We start from the raw sequence: 26396 nt of genomic DNA on the forward strand, positions 1-26396 counted from the left end.
AAGGCCGATACGGCCACGTTTAAACTTGGCAGCCCATTTCTTAATTGTCGAAAACAACGGAGAAGAGTGCCCATAAACTTTTATGAACTTCGAATGAATTTCTTTTAGCGTTAAACCTTCTTTTACAAAGAATTTTATAACCGCACAATACTCAATTTTATCCATTTCAAGGGATACAGACAACACTTTTGCTTCAGACAGCTGTATAAAACAAACTACTTGATAGAATGACTTGCAATTTCACATGGATGCTTATGATAGATGTACCAACTTAGAAAAAAAAATCTTGCCGATAGTGTTGCCATCTATAGTCGAGGCCGAGAACTTTTCGAACCACCCTCATAGATTGGTGGTTTGTAGTTCTGATGCCAAACTTATGTATTTGACCGGTTGTTACTCGTGTTTTTGTAGGATCCTAGTTCAAATGAATAACGCTAGTGAAAATAATTATCAGTACGACACGATCATGAATGATACAGTGAAGTGAAATTTAAAGAGGGAGGAGGATCATTAACAATTAGAAGAATTGTGAAATGTCCTCTTCTAGAATCGAGATTTTTAGGTCAGTTTTCAGTATATATACTGCCTCATCGTAAATGTCCCGGAAAGTCGGCCAGTGAACACATGCAATTAATAGACATAACTGGTCTCATAGTTAGTATATTACGTAATGCTTCGAGAGAAAAAGGAAACTAAGATTTTTTGAAGGTTGATGAAGCTAGTGTCCTTAAAGGCCGGAAATGTTAGGATCAACAAAGGAATTGATCTAGTCTGAATATATGGGAACTAACAAAGGTCAGGGTTAATTTTGGAGAGAAACATAGTTTTACTATGTTTTTAAAGCAGTGAAGTTCACTACATTGTTTTAGCTTGTGGATGATGTCTAGAAGCTCCAAATGCTTGAGCATGGCAAGGTTTGTCAAAATAGTAGAAACAAATAAATATACTGTCATCCACAAAATGGAAATTTGAAATCGATGATAGGAAGTTAGTATGTATTAAAAAAAAAAGCCGCCAGGCAAAACAACAGGGCTGGGACAATTCTACCTTGATAAAATGGCTGAAGATGGAAAGTCATTAACATATAGTGGTAAGCCAGACAGGAAATTGGACGGCTAATTATAAAAGATGTGATAAAGACCACAGTTTTGCTACGGTCCTATGGCGTTTATATGAACCCGAGTAAGTATCCCGAAAATGTCAAAAAAAAAAGAGAAATAGTCTAGGTTTCTCCGATCTTTTTATACGGTCCAGCAGCAGAATGCATATTAGCCATCAATGATTACTTGGGCGTTTTACTGCCTTAACGCTCACGATGGCTACTGATAACATCTTGAGAAAACTGATATATCTATTAATTGCATGTGCTTACAAGAGCAGTTTGTCTGTTTCTTTGAAGAGGGAGGAGGCTTCTCAGGCGAAATTCGTGGGGCATTGTGGCATCGGTATCTGCGAAAGTTTTTAGGTGAAAAATTATTTTCTCCATCTGGTGTATAACCACCCTACTAACTGGTACTGTCATTTAAAATAATAATAGCATATCGTTATGGCAGAAAAATCTAAATCACATTTTGAAAAAAAAAAAAAAAAAAAGAGAGATGAAATAGGTTATCTGAAACACAGATTAAGTAATTCTATACCGACGAAAAGGCAAATGCTTGAGCGAACAGTTTGAGAACGATTTTAACAGGAATTATTTTCGATGAAGCTGGTTTTCAGGTGATATTTCAAAACTTGATAAAAAAAAATAGCTACCTTTATCTTTTTTTATATATCTTTCTGTTACCAAATAGAATACTGTATTTTACTATTGTTTAAGCAAAACAAAAAATATAAATGTTAATAAATGGCAGTTACTCATTTGGCCTTCGGTCATGACTGCATCCTGATTGGTGTTATCAAGATTATTGATTATAACACACAGTGTGACAACTAAGTACCTAGTCCTAAATTTATAGATGTAGAAACGTGTTCTCAAACGAAAAAATATTGTATATTACCACATTACAAAAAAAATACAAATAAAATAAATAAATCACCTCAGCCCAGCATTTCATTTTTCTATTTAAAACTGGAAAAATTACACAAATGATAATGAAGAGGGGGAAAAAAAAAGATTTCGTCAATAAAAATATAATGCAGCAGAAAGCAGTAACTAATGAAGCTAAAGTATAAATTAATTTATAAATCATTTCGGTATTTGAAAAGATCTCCCATTCTGTGTAGGAGGAAAAAAGTAAATCCACTTAGCATTAGCAGAAAGCTCAAAATGAAGCTTCAGAACTGAGCAAATATATCAACAGTAACAATCTATGGATACAAATTGCTTTATTAGGCTGATGCCCAGAAGTTAGCTTTTTTCTTTTTTATCTCAATCGGTAAGATAACGTTAATGATTCCTAAAGCCAGACGAGCAAGAAGGCATCGTAATGATGATAAAAGAAGAAAATCTCAGCTGACACCCTCGACTAGCTACTATTACTCACTGGGATCCCACAACAGCAATAGGATAACTTCTTCCTGCAGCTAATAAAAGCCTTTTTTTTTTTTTTAATCCTTACAGCGTTATCACAAGACGCCACCACAAATTAAAGCAGCGGAAAAGAAAGGAAGAGCAAAGCAATACACTGTCGAAATGAGATTCAAGGAGATATACACACACATGGGAAGATAAATCAACTTGGAAATAAGTACAGCGTGGAATAAAAAAAAAAAAAAAAAAAAAATGGAGGGGAATGAAGTGGAAACAAAATCTGAGTACAATGAAGGGGAAGAAAAAAAAAAAGATACGAAAGAAAAATACTGTTTTAGGCAAAGTACTTCGCACTTGATTAAACACGCGTTTCTGTGAATTCTGTTTTTGGTTTTTTTTTTTTTTTTTCTTGTTATGTTATAAAAATCTATTTAAGTAAAAATTTCCAAAAAATAAAAATATATTCTGCACATAAATCACAAAAGACAACTCCCCTTTTCGAAAAAAGAATGAATACTATCATAATTTAAAACAGAATCAACTGCTAAAAAAATAATGCCTGCAAATCTCTACGAGTCAAACACTTTTAACTGTAGCTAATAGAATATCATAAAATAAAATATCGACATGGCAACTAATTTCACAGTCCAATTTAACATAAGCCTACTGAATACAATGGCTCGGCTGTAGCTATCTCTGTTATCGATGTGATTAACCCAAACACTCCAAAGAAAGGGTGAAGTACCACTGAGAAACACTGGTTACACGTTTGTCAAAACAGTCTACTAGCTAAAACGATGCGGTATGTTTCAGCAGTATTTTGATCATAATCGCATAAAAATTTGCCAATCTGCAAGAATAAAATGTTGGAGCTAATTGTTTAAAAGTAATCCACAACTAACATATGGTGGAAAATTGTCAGTATGCTTGGTAAAAAAATACACGCGCATTCTTTCAAGATATGTGATTGGAAACGAAATAGAATTTATCACTGAATCCTGAGGAGAGAAAGTTGATTTCTTGAGGTGGGGGAGAGGCAATACCGATATCTCCTGATCTACAAATAATGACACACAATGTAAACTAAAACAGAAAGAATAATTTTTTTTGAAGAAAAAAAAAACTGTTTAGTAATTATTACATTTTTTCTGAGATTTTTTTTCCTGTAGCTAATCCACGAGTCAGGTGCATTCAAGCAATAGTTTTAGAGCATGGCTTTTGAAAATTTAACCCTCATCCTATGGAACTCATCTGATTCTTAGCAATTTCAACTTGAAGTAGTAACTCAAGTAGTCGTTATTTCTCAACTTGATGCAAAGCGTGATTATGCCTGGCTGATAGAACTAAGGGTTAGAATGTTGAGATCTACCAGTGAAACAATTCAGGTACGAAGTGGAGTTTTATGCCTGGCAGCTACGCTTGTTCATCGGCCGGTTTACCTGTTTTAGGGAAAAGAAAAACATTGCTGCTTCAGTCTGAAAGGTTCGATCAGTCTTCAGAGAATGTAAGCTCTAATCAAAATCTGGCTTATTAGCTTTTTTGGTACTTATTTGGTAGGATGTTTATGGAGTAACCTTATGTTATGCATGCTTGGTTATTGTCCCCTTCGCGGAGATATTATGAACAACTTTGATCAGAAAAGGTTAGGTACAGATGCATTAAACGAAGCAGCAAAACAAAGCTTAAGAATTTAAATTGCAGATTTGTGAGAGAACAAATAACACTTCGTTAACAACAAAAGGAAGAAAGCTAGAACAATTAGCCTAAAGAAAAACACTGTCTTTACACGAATCAATAAGGATGCTAACAAACATATCATGGAAACGCTTTTGTTTGCAAGTAGGCAAATTCTGTTCAGTACACTGAGGTGGGAGAAACAGTCCTTATATCTCTTTTTTGCTGAGCAAGTGAAAAACATGAAGTAATACTAAATGTTCTCTTTCATCAATAATTCTAACTGTTCATTAAATATAAGTATTGGAGAAAATGGGTTCTCGAGAGTAAATTACTTTAACATCTTTAAAATAATTACGTTGCATCCCCTTAATAATATGCAACCGAATTATTGAAAAATATCGAGCTTTTCAACAAAAAAAAACTATGCTTTAAAGCTACTGGAAAAAACTTCCAGAACCTCTACGAATATACAACGCACATTATACAAATGTCCTTGGGAAATTCTAGTGAGTCGCGTGATGCTTAGTAGATCTTCCTTAGAAACCTGATTCCGCTGATAAAAACAATGCCCAAGTATGATTAACGCCTTTTACATACACGTGGACAAACACATTATGGTACATCCAAATCAAATCATACGCAATGGCGCGAATAATGCTAATATAATTAGCATTATTCATGTGTACACACACCCAGTTCTCCTGATTACTAACCCTTAAACTCCACTCTCAATCAAGCACAAAATTACAGTAATGAGCTGATTATGTGCAAGTTAATTTATAACAGAAATTTTATAACAATGAATAATAACCCAATGAAGATAATATTTCAAGAAATGTTCTTAATGGACTGATTGCGTAAAGGAAGACAAGCAGAATAAATATGAGCATGACTATCTAAGGATAGGGCTGTGAAGTGTGCAGAATAATCATTTGATGCTATATAGGGTTTTCACAAAAAAAAGCCAGTGTTTTAAATGCAAACCTTTCAAACTATATTGTTGATAGTTACCTAATTAAGCAGTTGCTCATCTCTTCAGAGTTTTGTGCATGCATGCATGCCCATTCTCAGGTCCAGCGAGAAGAGATTCGGATCAAGGTCAGGCCGATCGGCCTTTGCTGAATGTGAAAAAAAATTTTCTCCCCTACCAGCAAAAACAGCCCAACAAATAATGATATTATCAAGAAAGACAAAATCATATGCGACATATCCGCCTCGCAAATTTGTATTCCCCCTCCCCACCCTGAGCATTCCATTAAAATCGCAGAGTTTAACTCAACAAAAAGCTCAGTGTGTTTCACTGTACCCAAAGTTTTAATGAATGACTGGTGCACTGGGCGAATCTATCAGGGATCCAACCGATGATACATGTATCGAGCGGTGGCATAATCAACTTAAAGAAAGTGGCAATGTTGAGAAACGAAGCCTAGAGGACGCTCCAGAGCTGAAGAAAACAGTGAAGATTGTGAACTAAGAAGTCAACTATCCAGTGTAAGTTTAAGTCGAGCATTCTTTGATCCAGTGTTCGCATGGTGCTTTAAAAACAAGGTCTTAAAGTTGGAGATCATTCAGCCTAATGAGACTGACAGACAAATCTGTTTTGAATTCTACGATTCTGCGTGAAAAATTGGAAAACGAGGACCATTTCTTGGAAAGCGTACTAAAAAAAAAAAAAAAAGATTACTCATGCTAAATAAAATGCAAGCGTTAACATGTAATTAGAGACGACGTTATAGATACCTCTTCCTCGGCAAACTTAAAGGGTTTATATGGAAACAGCTGAGGGTGGGTGTATGTCGAGTTACATAAAGCTCACAGTGAACTTGTTCACGCCACTGCAAAATACACAATAAATATTATGTTACTGCAGCATCTTCTTAATTTGATTTTTCAATAAATATGTGCATTCTATTATGAAAACCTTGGATGGGGGATGAAATGAAGTAAAAAAAAAATTAAAAAAATCGCAAAAAAATAAAAAAATCGGAAACCGTTTTTTTTTTTGTATCACCTAAAGCTCGTAAACATCGTAGTCTTACTCCCTATGCACGATAACAGTTAAAGACACTGATAGAAAGCGATAGACAGAATCCACTTAAAATGAAGTGTTATTATTCCTAGAGAGAAATTAGTTGAACGAACCACATGCCTGTATAACGAGTATTTCAATCCTAATAATGGAACAGTCATCCTTGACCTGTTCCTGTCCGCTGTAGAAGTTTGAATCGTTTTCGCTTAATTAAATCATGAGAGTCCCTTGAGAACGTTTTCTTTGAGCACATTTTTTTTTTCAAATTCGTAAGTGTAATGATTAATTAAGTTTACAAAAGGGATATGCTCCGAATTCTATTTATAACAGACGAATCTGAAACTTTTTCTAAAGAAGTTAAGATTTCAATAGGGTGCGTGTTATTTTTTATATATCAGAAGTAAACTTTGAGCATCGTTGTTTCATAGAAAGAAAGAAAGATAAATAATTACGCAACTAAATGCATAGCGACTTTAGGTACAGAATAACTGGCGATAGCCCATGGAATTACAATCCTAGATGTTACGTCATCAGCAACTAATGAAATCAAATATACGTTAATACATATATAATTTAATGTGTAATCCGGTTCGCTACTTACTAACTTAAGTCGTGGTTTCTAACCTCATTGTGCCATAACTAATTAAGTTTACAAAGGGATATGCTCTGAATTCTATTTTTAACAGACGAATCTGAAACATTTTCTAAAGAAATTAAGATTTCAATAGGGTGGTTGTTATTTTTTATATATCAGAATTGCTTACATTTTTAATTTAAAAATTTAATGCAGATAGACATTAACTTTTTTTTTAAGTAAAAATTATCTACTTATCGCTGCAGCTTTTTTTTTCTTTTTTTTTACATCAGTTTGTATCTTGGGGAAAAAAATCTGTTTTGGCCAAATGCCTAGACAACAGGGCAGACGGTCTCCCAGGAGATTCCATAAATTCATTTCTTTTTCAGTTGTTATGTTATTTGTTAATTTGTATTCCGTTTATAATGTAGTCCAATAATTTGTCTCAGCACACATAGACTCCTTAAAGATCCAAACCATTCTTCCTTTTATATACCCTCTCCTTTCTTCTTAAAACTAGTCTCAGGAATCCGACATGTGCGTTCGAAGGATGAAAATGAAGATGAAAACGAAACTGAATATCTTCGGTTCTTCTGGAATAAATAAATGCTTACAGGCATTTATTTATTCCAGGGCTAAATAAAACTTTTATTTTTGTAAAAACAACCTAGGTTAGTTTATCTTCTTCTTCCTCTTCTCTCTCTCTCTCTAATCAAAAGTAAACTTCCCTGGACAAAATAACAAAGTTCAATATCATTTATAGATAGCAAAGTAGATTATCGTCCATTTTCCTACTTATATGAATTATTTTTAATTCATATAAGTAGGAATATGGAAAAAGAAAATCGCTCTGAATAATAAATAAGAACACCATATAGGAGCCAAGTGCGAACAGTCATATGTTTTTCTTCTAAAATCAGTGCAAGTAGGTGGGTGAATTAATCAATAATAATTAAAAAAAATCATATGTATGTGTGACCATGGGTTAACAAACCAATGAGGAGTGCGAGATACCACCAACCGCGTAAAGGACAGTTCTGAATCCAGTAACGTACGCATAATATGTGCTTCACTCCTCCCATAAAAAGGGTTTAAGAATGGCCTCGGCATTTCTTTTAAATAAGAAACGAAACCAAGAAAAAAAAAAAAGGTATAGTATACAGAACCTCACTAGTGAGTACTTGAACTTCTACAAGAATACTGAGAACTTGATTAGAATATGTAAAATTAACTAATGTCATATAATGAATGCGCTGATGTAGTCTTTTATTTGTGTGTGTGTATCAGCGTGTATATTTTTGATCTTCTGTTTATTGATATTTGTCGCAGACGCCTGTGTAAAATTAATTTCGTTCTCTTTGATACATTTTATAACCCGGATGTACTTTTGTTCGTGGGTTGCACATGTGATGCCTTTTGCAACATTTTGCAGATGTAATTTAAAATTTACAAAATAAAATCTAAATTTGAAAAAAAAAAAAAAAAAAAAAAAAAAAAAAAAAAAAAAAAACGCATAAAACCTCTGGTTCTTCTCTTCCCCTCCTACCATATACTAATATTTCCCAATGGATGTTGAATTACCCTGTTGAATTACTACTTTTCCTGCCAATATATTTGATTTACTTGCCACTTTTATTTTTAAAATATAAACCATACATTACTACCATGAGTGGGCTAAGGATTAGATAAATCCGGAAACCAAACAGGTAACTTTTCAAGCCACCATTAAGCAGGTAGTCTCACAAACTCATCTACCGCCTGAAGATGAGTTTGTGAACATTCACAAACTCATTATTGCTAATGTGTAGATTAATGTTAATTCTGCAAATTTGTAATTTCTCTCTTACTCATCTTTAAAATAAAAAAAAAAAACGCATGCCATAAACATTCAGCTGTAGTTCCCTTCATTATTTATATATATAATTTCAGAATTTAAATCTTATATGTAAAATACTGAAATATATTACAGTAATATAGATTATTCCATGAATAAGACGTAAAAACTTTAATATTTCGCAACTGGATACTTGAAACTAAGTGAGGGTCCGGTCACAGCCCCACTAACACGGAATCGCAAAAATCGAGGAAAGTACACAATCTGAAAGTAATTAAATGAACATTTAATTACTTTCAGATTGTGTACTTTTCACAATCAGAATCCTTAATTTACAATTATTCTAGGGATTTATTTTTTTGAATTTACAAATCTTTATGGTGTATTTGTACAGTATATGTCGTGTGTAATATAAGGCTAATGTATTATTCTCAAACTTAAACTCAGTAATAAGCGAAAAATTCCCATATCAAGTCCTCGATTCAAACTAATATGACAGGATGTTCCGTGATTAGACAAATTATGAAGCTGGAAAATTATCGGTTACAAAGTACAATAAGGCTTGCATATAAAGGAATGAGCCACAAGAACCATTTCAAATATAAAACTACTTAAATTGTTGCTCTGTCATGGAAGTTCAAGGTTTAAATGCGATCATAAAAAGGAAAGACGTTTCGTCATTAGAAAAGTTATACTTTTCCTGGCATATCTCCAAGAGATGACAGCTCCCATCACTCCAGTTTGCTCCTACATATTACGATAAAAATGAACAATAACAACCTGCCACATTTCATTACGACTACCGTTGCTTTGTAGGGTGTTAAAGCAAATCCGAAATATGGGGCACAAACACTCATAAGTTGTGAGAACAAAAAAAATAATAAAAAAAATAATAATAATAACTAAATAATAAGCTGACGACTCACTCTCTCTCTCTCTCTCTCTCAAATTACTAAGTCGATGTCCAGAGATTTTAGTGCCTATAAATGGTATGGCTTTAGGGAAGAGTATGCGAAAGTTTTGAGCTAACAAAAGTTCTGTTCACGTCTCAACTGATGGCAAAGATAACATCTGGCATGAGCAGTGGAAAGAATTATTCAGACTCCCATAACCCAAAATAAAATTATTTATCCAACCATATAACCGACAAAAAGGAAAATGCACATCACTTTCAAAATACTAGATGAGCGACTGCATTCGTTACAGATGGCTGTACACAGCATGAATCATGCTCGTAATCTTGCTTCACAGCCGGCTTGCAATGGTATACGCAGGTTAGAATTTACACAGTTGGAAGTAAACCAGAATGGCGGTGCTCTTGAAGTTTAGCGGGTTTTTTTTTTTTTTTTCATTAAGGGCATCATCATCAAGAGATTGCTAATGGGTTTCGAGATCCTGCAGTTTAGTGTGAAAACCTACGATAAATATGGAAAAAGTAGTTAATACTTAATTTAGGTATAAGCTACACCTACTTTAAAAAAAAAAAAAAAAGTCCGATGCAAAGTCCCGACAACCTTAATGAGGAATGCCAACCGTTTTTCTCACACTAAACTCACAATAACTGGATTAATATTAATATTATTGTCGACCTTCAACCAGAAGCAGCCAAGTTCATCGAGGATAGTAACGGCGTAAACTGTACAAATCCAGTCCCGACTTTCTGATTAATTATTTGCCTATAATACAACTACTAAATATGACAGAGGTTGTTTTATGTTTCTTAGAAGGAAACTGCGACATCTAAAGGAAATTTGTTGCCAACCGTTTAGGGAAGAGTATGTGAAAGTTTTGACTAACAAAAGTTCTGTTCACAAAGTTTTGACTAACAAAAGTTCTGTTCACATCTCAAGCATGTTTTGACTAACAAAAGTTCTGTTCACGTTCGCGACATCTAAAGGAAATCAATACTATAACTGTAGATAGAGATCAACTAACTCAGTACTGAGGAAGAAATCGAAGGATGGTTAATATTTTACAAGGAAAGACAAGTTTATCGCGTTGACAGCCGGTTTGGTAGGAATAAAATTTTCAAGGAAGACAGACCAAAAAATTAAAATAAATAAATAAAATAGCAGTTAGAGAAGTATGCGATTCCACGTGGCGCGTCTAGAGCGCAATAATTATAATGGCTTTGAGGTGATGCCTGGTACAAAGTTGAAGTTAACAAAATGAGCCATCTGCTAGGATGTTTTAAAACAACCTAAGAACTCTACTCGACTATTTTCTACCTCTGTAATTGGCGCAGCTTCCCTTGAGCCATTATAAACCCCAAATTAACCGACCAACCACCATTTTCTGAAAGAAAAAAAAAATGCTTAATGCACAAATTAATAGAGGATGTCAGTTTATTCCATTATCAGGTATGGAATAATAGTCACTCAGGAGTATATTAAATCATAGAATCATCCATAAATTTGCACGATCATTTGAAATGATTCCCGCAGTTGTCCATTATCGTTATCACATAAAACCTTGAGGGTGTCCTTTCATAATTAAATGGTGATTCGGTAGAAATTTCGCTATTTCATGAATGTGCTATTGTCCTTGGGTTCTTAGAAGTAATTAATTATCCTTCCCTCGTTTACTATTAAGTATACGCCCTTTTTTTCGATGCGTAGGTTCTCGTGAAAAGAGGCGGATGGGATAAAAATACCTTAAAATGTTTTAATAAAAAAATAAAATAAAAATAAAAAAAAAAAGGCTCTCTCTGAACTCGGGGCGTTATTGCAAAGCGACAAGCAAGATTACACGCGGCAACTTATTTACAGCAACACTTCAAGCGTTCTTTAATGCCATGATCTCAAGCTGACCGATAAGTTCTTCAACTACACATACACACTATGAAGTGCAAAAGGTAATGTAAATACTGAAATATTTATATAGTGCTATTCGCTGCACTTTAAAATTCAAATTTTATTGCTAAAAATTTGTAGTAACGCTGCATTATAAAGAGGAACATGGTCAAAGAAACCAAAACTTTTTTAAGCAGTTTCTTATAGTAATCCAGTCGGAGTATTACTCATATAAAATAAATTTTGATTGCTTTGAAAAGAATTTCTATAGCTTGTCCCTTGAGTATTAGTTCAGCTTATGAGGCCACAACACACAGTAGTTATGTCTATATTATTGAAACCCGTAGTTGCTTCCTAAAATGGAAACTAAAATATAAACGGAATTTGTACACAGTTTAATTTAGAATACGTGTTTACTTTTTTCTGAGAGGAAGAAAGTTTGAGAAATCAATCGACCAATTATTGGCTGTGTGCTCATGTTAGAATTAACGTTATATCCGGAGCTTTATTATTTTTATTTAAATATGCTAAATCACTGTATCTGATGATTTTTCAGGCAAACCAAACCCAATTTGACTGAAAAATATGCAGAACAGTTATAACTAAACCAGTTAATTTTTTAATTATTATTATTATTTTTTTAATTTACAGCCGAAACAACTAAGGCTGTGAGCCAATGTGTTATGTGGTTTTAATTATTGTATACTAGAAAAATCAATAACGAGAATACCCAGTTAAAACATTCGACTCCTTCGGAAGCAAGTTTCATTACCTATAGTTATGAAAACCTCAGAAAGTTAACTACAACTAACGAAATCTAATTAACAAGAGCTGAGATTGATCATTGACTGACAAGTTAATAGTCGGGACCTTTCATTTCCCAATAACGAAATTGATATGAAGATAATACGGTTCTAACTTTACTATTCCTTTTTAAATTAACTGCCTTATAACTTGGCAAGAATTAGTGAAACACTATTCAATGATACAGGTATTCATTTTAGCCATGAACTGTCAATTTGTAAAATATTAATGAAGTCATTATTCTTTCAGCGCATTTACATTAATGTCTTATCGTGGCTATATCAACTAATAATGAGAAATGATCATATGAAGATAATTAACTATCAATCATTTCATGTTTTATACATATATAGAAGAAAAAAAAGTTTGGCACTCTGCGCCAGCTGGTTCTTGAAGGAATAAACGTGAAAAGAATACGCATGCAGGGTGGAGGTTAAAAACTGTTTACAACAGGGAAAGTTTTACCTCCACCTCGCACATTCTTTTCACGTTCATTCCTTCAAAACCAGCTGTCGCACGACGTCAAAATTAGGACCACATCACCGCAATGGAAAATCGCTAACGAATGATATATTTAATACACAGTCTTTAAAAGAAACTGAAAAGGATGGTATGGGGGGGGTTAACTTAATCTTCATATACATTTTCTTTGTTATTTATCGAAAGGATTGCTATATTTTGATCGTTGTGTGCATATTGTATATATCATTGCGGGATCTCAGCAATTCGGTAGTACTGTAATCCGAAAACGAAGTAATTATTTTGTTCAGACTTGCAAGAAAACAGAATCTCACAATGTACATGACGGATGCGTTCCCAAGATGATCAAGAACTAGATTTTTCTTCCCTCAATAGCATGTTAAAAAAGGATGCTACTTATCCAAAACCTATGCCTGCATCACATTGTAAATGATCTTGTTTCTAATCGTTACTCTGAGCCATGGATATTGCCCAGAATCTCCACGGAGTCCAAAGAAAACTCAACCAAGTAGATCTAGGTTAACCATTATTCACAGAACCTATCATGCCTCTCTTTAAACTCATTCACTGATAGCAACTTCCAATCATTAACCACCTTCCAAGTAAAAAAATCTAGTCTTCAAAGTCTTTGATTACTAAGATCTTGCATAATGTCTAAGGAAGCCTTCCCCTATCTTCCAGGAGAGGAGAAATGGTCCCGACAGTCTTTGATCTGCCTCCGATGAGTAAAATCTTGTTTAGTTTGTTCTATCATGTGCAGCTGCAGAAGACAGCTGAATCGAAGTGCCTTCAATATAATGTGTGTGTGTGTGTGAAAGAGAGAGAGATCTGTTTTGAGGAGCAGGATGATGTGTTTTTAAGGAGTTTGTTCTATCAGTTTTGTTTGAATGATGTTAACCACCCTATTAATATCATTCAAATATGTTAATATTTCATGCAAAACATGGATGTTAAGTGTATCATTGAAATAATATGATGCAAAGTTTAAGATAGTTAATATATTTCATCCACAACAGTTGGCTCAGTAATTTGCAGAGCCTGTTATTCTAGTGGCAGTGCTAGTCCCAAGGAAGAAATATGCTCTGTCCTGAGGGTAAACTTTTGAAAACTTCTGGTAAGGATGGTGATGTGAAGTGGAATGTAGATATTTTATAGGTTTACCTAACCCATGATGGGTTTACCTAATAAAAGAGAAATCATCTGACTTCCTTGAACAAAGGTAAAACTAATTCAAACTGAACATTGTTAAAAAATTGTAGTCTGAAAGAACCTATGGGCCCAGGGCCAAATAGCAAAGGCATTCTATACACTTTAGGCTTTTTATTGGATGGGGAGGGGGAGCAATCTAAAGCATTCTTGGAATGGAAATGGGAAGCCCATTGCTACTCCTTCAATGTGTTTAAAGAACTGGTTGTCCCAGCTAAAATAACATGATTTAAGGCAGTGTTTAAAGAGTTCTAAATGCCTTTGAGAGGAAAGATATTGCAAAGGAATTCCAATGTGTCATCTACTGTTACATTTCTACAAGTAGATGACACATGTGCAAGTTAAGTGACTATTCCAGTCTACTTGAAAATTTTAAATAGATATCTTTACTTAAAAAACTCAATACAATTTCAGACATCTATTCTTGCTGGTACACCTCTTTGCGTTTTTGAAGATTTCTTGGCATATGTTAATGTATTATTACTGCATGCTATATAACATAGTAGACTTCTAAAGATATGCATTTTTTCATGATACTCCCAAAGGGCCCATGTTAAAGAGGATGGATAATTAATCCTATATCTCTAAATTTCAATAAAGTTGTAGTAGGGATACAGGATTTTTCAGTGTTGCCAGGATGCTGAAACTGTGGTTATGCTTCTCAACAAACAGAATAAATTGGCAAGCCAGCATCTGCTATTGAATGAATGAGTGGACAGTATTACTACTCTTCAACCAACAACTTGTAGGTTTGAATCTCACTGTGGCAAGGACGTGAGTGGAATAATGATGCAAGACTACTATTCTGCTTATTTAAAGCGTCTTGAAAAGGAATCACATTTGGTCTCTGAAACATGGGAATTAGATTATCTGCCTCAGCCCATAGTTTACCTATCGCACATTTAGTATGACAGTATTATATTCTTGAACTTGAATGTGTTGTCGAGAGGATTCACTTTAAAAAAAGTAAAAAATTATATTAATTATATATATAATAATCTCAACTACAGACTTTCAAACATACATGTCACAGTGAGAATCAAACCCACAGCCTGTTTGATTAGAAAGTAGTTCTTATGTTTATATTCTGCAAGATCTGGAAATGATCTTGTCTTGCCTTAAGCTTTTTCATTGACCACTTTTTTAGGGATGAAAAACCCAAGTGACTGGAAGAAAAAATCCTCCACCTCCACACGAGACAGTTACTCATCTTTAGTCAAAAGAGACCAGATAAAGGTTCCTCACATCAGGAAAGGGAAATGAACCCAGCTTTTCCAACCAAAGGGCATCGTCTATATCGACTGAGTTATGGAGGCTTCATAATCATATCTTACCATGAAATTTTATATAAATTTCCTTTAAATATTAGAATAGAACCATTCTAATATTTACAGGAATTTAAATCTTTTTCTGTCTTTGACAGGATATATCCATATGTGTGTGAGCAATTTTTGCCATCAAATCATGTTTTCCAAGTGTTAAGATTAAGGGTTGACAACGTAAAGATTCAGAGCATGAAGGTGATAGAGATGTTTATTTTCAAAGTAACTAAGAATGTGACAAGTGTGGTATGCGAGAAGATATTAAAGAGTTGTTGGTGCATATGAAAAGAAGAGTGAGGAAGAAAAAGTTGAGTCTGTTGCTACAGTGTAATAAAGGTTAACTGAGAAGGAAGCAATGATTGCAAATGAGTCACTGGAAGATTGCACATCAGGAATAGTGTGGAGTGACTTTGATGGAAGGAAGGATTTATACAAGGCGGATGGCTTGAATTTGAATGGATTTGGGGTCAAAAATCTTGAGAAAGTGTTGTTCAGTGAGAGTTTCGAAGTGCAGAAGCAGGGGAAGTAGAATGTTTAGAGGTGGGAATGCAGTTTAACAGTGGTCCATGCAACTGAGAGTTTAGTAAGTAGGAGAGGTGGTCACATGACACCAAATGTTGCACCCCAGATTCTTAACTTTATTGGGGTAAGCAACACAAGGTGTAAAGAAGGTTGTGGGATTAAGGGAGTGTTATAGTTTATGTATATTAATGCCAAAAGCAATCAAAATAAGAATGAGGAGTTTTTGGCATTGGTTAGCCAAACTTGGTCAAAAGTAATAGGCATCAGTGAGACTTGGTGGACTGAGAATGGTGTAGTCATAGGAATAGAATGCAAAGGATATAGTATCTTCAGAGAGGAGAGAAAGAATAAGATGGGGAAAGGGAGGGGGTTGCTAATAGGAGCAGACGAATTGAAGTCAGAAAATGTAGAAGTGCACCAGGGGAACAGGAATGCAGAGGGAAGTTTGTCCAAAGACGTCTAGTGTGAGATAGAGGCCAACAGGACAAAATATGCAATTGGCACAAAGTTTGAGAGTGCTGCAGCTGATCATAGCATCAGGGAACTTAACAGTCACCAATCTACAATGTTCTTTAATGAAATATGCACTATAAAGTTGTTTAATTTAAAACATAATTTATTATTATTATTATTACCCCAAGACCTCATGGAGTCAAAGACTCATCCGGGAGGTACTTTTATCACACACACAGCTCATCATACCATACCTTGAACACATTCAAACTCCTTGCAAACACCACACTCTCAGGTAAGGCATTCCAATCATTTACAACTCTGCACGAAAAAAACCTGCCTCTCACTCCCCTACTCACACCCTCTTTGTATAGTTTCCAGGGATGACCTCTGGTTTTCCCCTGATCTCCCACTATTTTCTGTAGAACTTCTCCAGCACTGATCCTATAACAACCCCCTTAGCAACTTGTAGGTCTCTATCATATCTCCCCTCTTCCTCCTCTCCACCAGACTCTGCAAATTACATCTTCTCAATCTTTCCTCATACTCGACATTCCACAGGTCAGAAACTACCTTAGTCAATCGCATTTGGACCCTTTCCAGCATCTCTTCATCCTTCTGAAAACCAGGTGACCAAATCGGGGCACGATAGTCCATGTGTGGCCTAATCAAAGCCTTATACAATGGAACAAGAATCTCCTACTTCTACACATCAGTGTCCTCTGCATCATTCCCAGAAGCCTTTGTGTTGTCTTCACAATTTTGGCTACGTGTCCCCCTAAATTTCAGATCCTTATCCACTATCACCCCCAGATCTCTTATTTCTTCCACCTCCAACAATATATCCTCCCTAAGCATAAATTCTGCATCCCATCTTTGTTTTCCAAATTTTAAAACCTTACATTTTGCAACATTGAACTCACATCCCCATTTCTGTGCCCAATTATTCAATTTATTCAAGTCTTCTTGTAAGGCCACAACATCTTCCCTACTCTTCACGGTTCATCCCAACTTTGCATCATCTGCAAACAACTGAATATCTCCATCCAAATCTTCACCTATATCGTTAATATACAAGTTAAACAGTAATGGCCCCAAAACAGACCTCCTGAGGCACTCCACTAGTGACTTTCCTTTTCCTTGATATCGCTCCCCCAACAAGATGGGGGGAGCGATATCCTTGAGACTGGCTATCTGATAGCCAGTCTCCAATACAATGCACTAATCTAATATCCAACCCTGTCTGCTCTAGTTTGACTATCAATTTATCATGAGGTACTCTATCAAAAGCCTTTGTGAAATCTAAATATATTACTGTGTATCCTTCTCCTTTGTCCAAGGAAGCAGTCACTTTATTGTAATAAGTAAGTAGATTACTAAAACATGACCTCCCTTTTGCAAATCCATGCTGTCAATCAAAGATAATACCATTGTTGTCAACCCAACTCTGGATCCTAGTTCTCATAAGCTTCTCCAACAACTTAACCACAACAGCTGACACACAGATATGCCTATAGTTTGATGCTTGAGTTCAATCACCTCCTTTATGAAGTGGCACAATCTTGCCCTCCTTAGGGACTTGACTGAGTGCAAGACTCAGTCTTGCACTTTAAAGAACCTCTTAATAAAAGATAATTATGAGAAATCCAAAAGGTAACACTTTTAATACCAACCTAAGCTAAAGTAAATGCAGTTCAGACATTTGTAAGGAGAACTTGCAGTTCTCCTTACAAATGTCTGATGACCAAAGGAGAATCTGTATCTGCACACTATATTTTTTACAACTGTAAAGACCTGATGGTAAGAATACTCTACAGTTCAGTATTTCAGAGGATGGTAATGTAACATTAGTGAGTCTAGGAATGGTATCATTTTAGGTCAGTGTTCTGTGCCTATTTATGGGAATTTTTTTTATATGAATCCCATCCTCTGAAGGCTATAAACCCATATTGCATTACTATGCATGAACTAAAATTTAAATAATTACCTTATTTTAAAAATGTTGATTTAACAGATAAAGGGCAAATGTTGTTCGAAAGTTCCTATAAGTATGTCGAAAACAAAATACAACTTTATTGCAAAAGTGATAAAATTAAAAATTGACAAAGTAAGATCCATCAAAATATACTGTAATATTAAATTAATTCATGACACTCAGAATTTAATTTTCTTTTTAACTTTCCACCACTATTCTCACATTAGGCTTAGTCCAATAATCTCAATAAAAGAAAAAAGAAAAACACATGCATATTTCATTTTGAGAAGATTAACTGATCAATTTGCATTAGAAAAGGAAAAGTGTTGCTACAACCTGTTACTATAACAATTCCATGAAAAGCTGGAAAGGGAGGGGGGGGGTATGGCTGACTGGTTTTAAAGCTAAGATATACTTAAACAGAAATAGTTAGATCCACTTGATTATGTAAATTTTGAACAAATGTATCTTAAAATCAACAGTAATTTAGTAATTCACTTTTGTGAGGTCTGACAGTTATTATTAATAACACTACCATTTTTCCTGCAAAAGCACAGAGTATTCTCTGCCTCCCTTCTTCCACAGTATTTCATTACTTAACATTCTAAATACAACTAATAACTGTTTTCAAACTAGTATTCTAATCAAATTTTTAAATGTCACAAAAGGAACTTCATACAATATTATTTGAGGTGAATCAAATCACAGTCAGTCAGTCAGCAATACTGTATATTAAAAAGATGAAAAGTAACTTCTTTAAAAATGATTTCAGAACTTCATTTGAAATCTCAATTTTTACAATTTGCCATCAATAAATGAGTGAAATTATCAACTTATAAATATTGGGGCACAAAAATCAATGGTCATTATGAATTACTTTTTTTTTTAAATGGGGTAAACCTTTTTAATATTATTTATATTTTACATATTAATAGCATGTATGATCTACTTAAGCTACAGAGCAGAATAGATTTATACAATGGCAACAATTTTTCTGATAAATAATAATAGAGCAATTATGAAATATGACAGTTGATTGCATCCTGCAGATACACACATTAAAAAAGCAGTGCAACTACCACCAACACACAAAAAAAAATATTATTTTCGAATTTAAAACAGATTTTAAAAATAAACAAAAATATTTTTTTGTTAATATCATATGTGAACTGTATCCAAGACTGAGCAGAAGCACAAAATCACTTGAAACACAAGGTTAAGCTTGCAAAACAGCAGGACGTATTACCAGTGGATAAACAACGATATATTCACAGACTAGTAACCAAGCATCACTTCAGGAATACACAGAATAAACTACTTTGTCCCTGACATAGCTATGATATGATCTTTAACCTGTCCTATTTCTGGAATGAAATAAATTATAAGAATAACAATGAAAGCTTGTTAACTCCATTCTCTGTCAATATCCTACAAAAACTTACAACTCTGAGAATAATATAATCTTCAAACATGCAGCAATCAAAAACTGCTCACTGTATCACAGTTATATTGTTCTTTTGCTATAAAACAGAATAAAGATGCTTGAGCAAAATAATAATCCTGATACAGTTTAGTCTCACTATAAGATTTTTTTTTTTTTTTTTGCAAAATAAAACAAGTAAATAAATAAATAAATAAAATAAAAACTGAAGACCCTAATTTCTTAGCACACACTACATAGATCTGCATTTCATTTGATAGCAGGAACACATTTTATCAAAGTAAGGGTTTAAAACACTATATAAAGTGAGTACTACCAAATATTTAGATTTCTGAATTTCATTACTAAGAATTTTGACACTTAAATCCAACACACAAACACACACACAAAAAAAAAAAAAAAAAAAAGTCCATACATCTTTTTACATTATTATTTTTTTATTCTCTTTTACCAATCAATAAAATGTATACAATACTAGACAAGTCAACAAATAAATTATTGTTCTTTCTTGTCTATTTTTTTATTTTATTTTATAACTTGGGGCATCGAGCCTCCGCAGCTTAGTCAGTATAGACAAAGCCCTTTGGTCGGAAAGACCTGGGTTCAATTCCTGTCAGTGACATGAGGAACCTTTATCTGGTCTCTTTCGACTAAAGGTGAGTTAGCCGGTCTCCAACACAGGTGGGTTTATTCGCCCAGAAACTCGGGTTTTTCTTCCCACAAAACAGGCAAACGGGCCCGTGAACACACACATCGACAGACATAGGACACACTGGGAGGATAGGGCTAACCACCTTATCCTCGATATACAGTAGTGATTAAACCTCGGACCAACTTCAAGCAACTAAAAAATATTTAGCATCTAATATTCAGTCTATTTTAGATCTTGAAAGAAGGATTTCAGCTACTCTGGATGACGAATTACTGGGTATCGTTCTACGTGTTTCTAAACAATCTGTAGCCCATTCTTATGAAATGTAGATTAATGCAAAAATATGAATCATTATACCGTAAGCAAAAAATTACTTCTAACAACACTCTTACTAATAAATGAATTGGACATCTGTTGTTTGATGCTGAAACCAGTGTACTGGCTAAAGGCCGTGATTTTGCTGTGGTACCTAAATGCATCCCGTATCTTGATTTTTTGCATAACATTGAATGCAATCTGTCCAGACTTTCAGTGAAGATGCTAATAAACTACGCTTTGAAGTTGCTGTTTTACTTTTTAAAAACAAGTTACCTCCATGTAATTTATCTAGTGCTGAAACCCATGTGCTGTTTACATTAAGACAAAAGAACAATATATCTATTTTGAAAGCAGATAAAGGAAAAGCTGTGGTGGTAATGGATAAGGTTATGAGAGAAAAATAGACTGCCTTTTACAGGATACCTCCACCTATCAAGAAATTAGTTATAACCCTACAAAAACACAAATTAAATAAGCTGCATGATGAAGTTATTAGTCGGGATCAAAATACTTTGGACAAGTTGCACACTCATTTTGGAAGAGCTCCTCGTTTATATGGCCTTCCAAAAATTCATAAAAAATTTTATCCAATAAGACCCATCGTGAATTTTATTGACTCTCCCACCTATAGAATTGCTAAATTTCTGTCACATTTATTAACAGCCCATACTGGACAATCCAGATCATTCATCAAGAATTCCACACATTTTCTTGAGAAAAATCAAGGATATTCCATTACAAGTCAGATTTGTTAATCAGCTTTGACAATATTTCCCTCTTTATCAACATTCCATTATCTGATACTGTTAACTTACTATATGATGATTATCCTACTGATATTGCAAAGATTTTTGAATTTGTTATAGAATCAGGATATTTCAGCTGGCAAAAAATAGTTTGCCAAAGGTGCTCTCCACCTTTGGCAAACTATTTTTTGAACCATTGGGAAGATACCTTGTTCTCATCCATTCATCCTCAACACTCTCACTAGTTTTGTTATGTTGATGATGTCTTTGCTGTTTGGCCTCATTCTGAAAATAAACTTACCACTTTCCTACAATAGATCAATAGCCTTCACCCAAGCATTCAATTCACCATGGAAAAAGAAAGGGCTGGTAGTTTACCGTTCTTAGGCATCCTTCGTACGCACATGGCCTCTGGTAATTTATCAACCAGTATTTATTGAAAACTTATCTTTACTGGCAGATACATTCATCAAAAGTGTGCTCATCACATCTCTCAAAAAATTAATATTATCAAGTCTTTAATTGACAGAGCACATAATGTGTGCTCCTCTCCCTCAAAGCTTACAACAAGAACTTCTCACTATCAAAACATTACTGGGATTTAATGGTTACAACCCTAATCAAATCCAGCAGATAACTGACTCCTATGTTCCAACACCTCAGGATTCTTCAACAGAACGCAGGGTTCCAATCCCTTATATTTCTGGCATCTCTGAACCGATTGGTAGAATTTTGAAGAAGTATCATCTCATTCCCACATATTTTCCTATCAACAAATTTTCTCATCTGTTGCCATCTACAAAAGACAAACTGTCACATCTATCATTAGCTGGCATTTACCAGATACCTTGTGAATGTAATCTAACATACTTTGGGCAGACAGGCCGTTCTGAGGAAAAAAGAATTAATGACCATCAATATTATATTGAACACATGAAACCTCAAAAGTCTGGTCTGGCAAAACATAGTATTGACAGTAAACACAGTATTCAGTGGGATGAAGCTCGTCTTCTCCGTAGAAGTAGGTTTAAATATGAACACCTTTTCAAAGAAAGTTACGAAGCCCTTTTACATCGGCCAAATCTGAATCGGAACAATCGTCTCTCTCTCTCTCTCTCCCAAAAGTTTGGGAGAATCTTATTTTATGTAACCATCAAGTTTTTAATAATATAATTTATTAATATTGATTTCTAGCATGTGGCAATAGTTTTTAATTGGTCAACCATTGACTGCTGTATGTACCTTGTATTCCCGTTTCTTTGATTTGCTTGTTTCTACACATTGATGATGTACTGTTATTTTCATTATGAAATATCTGACTTTCAGTTCATTAAAGTTAATTACTGTGGTTATTGTGTAATTTATTGTTTAATCTTACATTTTGTAACACTGAATGGGTCTATTCAAGTCTTCTTGTAAGGCCACAACATTTGCTCTACTCCTCACAGTTCATCCCAACTTTGCATCATCTGCAAACAACTGTACATCCCCATTCAAATCTTCCCCAATATCATGAGCATACAGGTAAATAGCATTGCCCATAATACAGACCCCTGGGGCACAGCACTAGTGACTTTTCTCTTCTGAGATATTGCTCTCCCACACATGACTTACTGATATCTATCAGACAGCCAATCTCCAATCCAAAGCATTAGTCTCTTATCCAGCTCCATCCTCTGTAGTGTGACTATCAACTTATATGGGTACACAACAGCTCATTTAGTTCTGTGCAATTAATAGATACTACAGACAAAATGGAAACGATGACAACTGTCATAGCACAGATTGAAACATTGCATTACTTTTATAACTGGTACATAAAAAGCATTATTCAATGACACATACATGGTAAAAAAAAATTAGCATGATTGCTTTAACATTTGTTGTTATTTCGAAGTAATAATACTTAGATTTTCTTGAAGTCAATTATAGCACACAATAATGCACTTAAAAGTAGCACTCCTATCCTTTTAGATAGGCAGAAACAAGGATTTGAGTCTTTGCATCATTCATGTCAATTATATCTCAAGTTCATCATCAAAAGAAGGCTATGTTGCAAATAACCACAACTTCCACAAATCCTCATAAAAAGTCATTTCGAGCATGATCTCAAATACAAAATTATAAGTTGTAGAAAGTAAATTTCAAAACCAGTCTTGGTAGTAACCCTTCCCAACATACACATCCAAAAGGAAGCATGCCTTGCATTATGGAACATTAATTTTGCTTATGCTTAGGTATAGGATTAAAACAAGAATAAAATTTGCTGTCCATTATAATTTACATAATAAGTAAGTGATAAAACTTTATATATCTATCTCTAATCCATAGTATTTTAAAAATATGGGGATATGCTATTTTACTACTTATATATGGAAAACATATGATTTATGCATTGCTCTAACATCAGTAACTTCATGGGTTTAATCCCTACTGATGTGGGTGTGGAATTCCAAAGTGTAGGGCACAGTGCTTCTACTGGCATACGCATTGATCGGGACCTTTCAGTGGGTGCGTGTCATAGGAAATGAGTGGTTCTGCTCAGTGGTAACTTTGCTTTGCTCACTGAGTATGCTGCAGTGATCAAGAGTAAATAAGTTAGGGTGATCAGAAAGATCACCTAATTTTTGGAGAAGATCCCATTACTAACAAAATGATCTGGATTGATCCTCTTTGAATGCATAGCAATATAACCTTCCAAAACAGTTTCCATTATAGAATATTAACCTCCCTACCGGACAATGTGGATGAAATAGTGACACCAAATTGCACTTCTTATCCATGTTATTCAATGGGTTTTAGAGCTTCGTATCCAGATTTATCTTGACGTCTATAGACGTTGTGGCCGGTTGGGGGGTTAAGGCAACTGATGTAAAGGCAACAACCTCTATGTACAGGTAGCCCAGTCGTGAAGATATTTCATCATATGCAAATTAGTTTTCTTGTGCTTGGATATATAGGATTAAAACAAGAATATAATTTCTTTTCTATTATATTTTTCAAGTGTAAAATCTTGTTATTGATCAGCCTCTAAAGGACAATTTTCCTGAGACATATTGTTTTGTATAATATCTTGGTCCACTGGTATTAAAGATACATATTATGTTAGGAAGCAAGTAGATAATGCATAACTAAGCTTTTACTTTATCACTCTCCAATATAAGACCTTAGGGCCAGTAGTGGAATGGTTATGATTACAAACAAATGAGAAGAGAAATAAATTTTAAAAAAATGAAATATCACAAAATGTTTGTCGGGTGTTTTCTATGCCTTAATTAGCTCTTCATTTGACTGCCATTTTTTAACTTATTCCATTATTACTGTTAACCATTAACTTCTAATGGTTGCCCATTTGCATTAAAGTTTTTATTTATTATCACTGACTGCATGAGTCAGGCCTAATCAAGATTTATTTTGTTTTCATGTTTCATTTATTTCTGCATTATATCATTTTCTTTCTGCTCTTATTAAAAAAAAAATAACATAAGCTCTTATTAAAGTGGTGGAAGATTTTAAAAGTTTTCAAATAATCCCCCTGAACACCTTTAAATTGCAAGCCATCATTCAAGTTGCAGAGTGGACACTAACCATTCGCCCAGCCTGGCTGGCCGAGTGGTTAGTGTCTGCTCTCCAGTCAAGAGGCTGCAGTTTTGAATCCAAACGTGGGCATGGATGTTTGTGATTGTCTGTGGAAATACTAGTGGTGGTGGTGGTCAGCGGTAGATGGCGTTGGTGTACTTGCGGTCAATTGGTGGATTGTGAGTGGTGGAAGCAGAGCTGTAGAGTAGATGCCCTCCCTAGATGAGTCTTTGGACTCCATGGAGGTAACTAATAATAATAATAATAACATTAGCAACATTCAGTAAAGAGCTGAGTTTAATATCTCCAATTCTGATAACAGATTTAATGCTACTTTGCGTTATATTTTAATTCATATAGATGTGAATAATGGCAACAAATAGAGTGCACCCTTTTACCTGATTTTACACTAAACCATCTTCCTATGCTTTCTTTAATTCTGTAGAGCTTTAGTATAGTTTATTTATATATATATATATATATATATTGCTTTGTGTAACATCCTATTTACACCACATGCAGGTGAACTCCAACTTATGAACATAATGCATTCCTTGGAACATACTCATAAAGTTGAATTTATTTATTTCTTTTCACAAGGTACATTGTTAAACTTATTAATGTATTGGTGAACTTCAGACATCATAAAATGTTCGTAAACTTGTGGCTGTGTTCATTAAATGAACTGGAGTCGCAATTTATTAGCCAACTGGTGGAATGATTCAGTCAGCCTTAGAAGCACGAAATATTTAGAGGAAAATTGTTGATAGAACATTCATAATAATGTAATAATTTTTTGGATTTGTATATAAAGCATTTTATATATACAGTATATGCACTATCAGGATATTTCAAAATGAGTTCTAATTCATCACCATTTCCTCATCAAGAAGGTTCATACCATACCATACTTTTTTTTTATAGTTGTTGGGAAGTTAAAAAAGAGAGATAATCATTGCCTGTATATAAAAAAACATTAAAAAAAAAAGCACATCTCCTTGTAGACATGCATAGCATTATACATGTCTGCAAGGAGATATGCTTAGCATTATAGGATACTAAGGCAAGTGATGTGAAGTCATTAGCTTCTTCATACCAGTTGTCCCAGTCTTGAAAATAGTTCAGGCATAAACTTGTTTGCTTACACTTGGATAAAGGATTAAATCAAGTATATAATTTCTTGGTATCTTTAATTTATTTTTGTGGGTTACAAAGTTTAGTTGACAGGCAAAAAAGCAGGGACATGATAGAAAGTTATAAGATATTAAAGAGGTTTTATAAAATTGATGCAAAGAAAATTTTTCAATACACGATAAATAGTCGGAGAAATAGGGGTCATCCATGGAAATTATATATTACGGTTGGTGAGGGTGTGAAGCAGACTAGATTTTTTGCGAAGAGTAGTGAACAAGAGATATGATAGGCTTGCATGTGCAAACGTTAGTGTGGGTCTCCAACAATGAGTCTCCAGACTCCATGGAGATACTGTAAATAATAATAATAATAATAAATGGTATCA

The 26396-nt window shown here is 34.3% G+C and overlaps 1 protein-coding gene across 1 annotated transcript in view; it reads right to left on the bottom strand.

The window, feature by feature from the left end:
- Positions 1 to 26396, bottom strand: part of LOC150109471 (disco-interacting protein 2-like) — a 456967-nt gene that overhangs the window by 408368 nt on the left and 22203 nt on the right. The gene's annotated exons all lie outside the window — the stretch shown is intronic.

Source organism: Typopeltis vanoorti, chromosome 2 (assembly GCF_054136105.1).
Source record: "Typopeltis vanoorti isolate ZY-2024b chromosome 2, IOZ_Tvanoo_1.0, whole genome shotgun sequence".
NCBI classification, from domain to species: domain Eukaryota; kingdom Metazoa; phylum Arthropoda; class Arachnida; order Uropygi; family Thelyphonidae; genus Typopeltis; species Typopeltis vanoorti.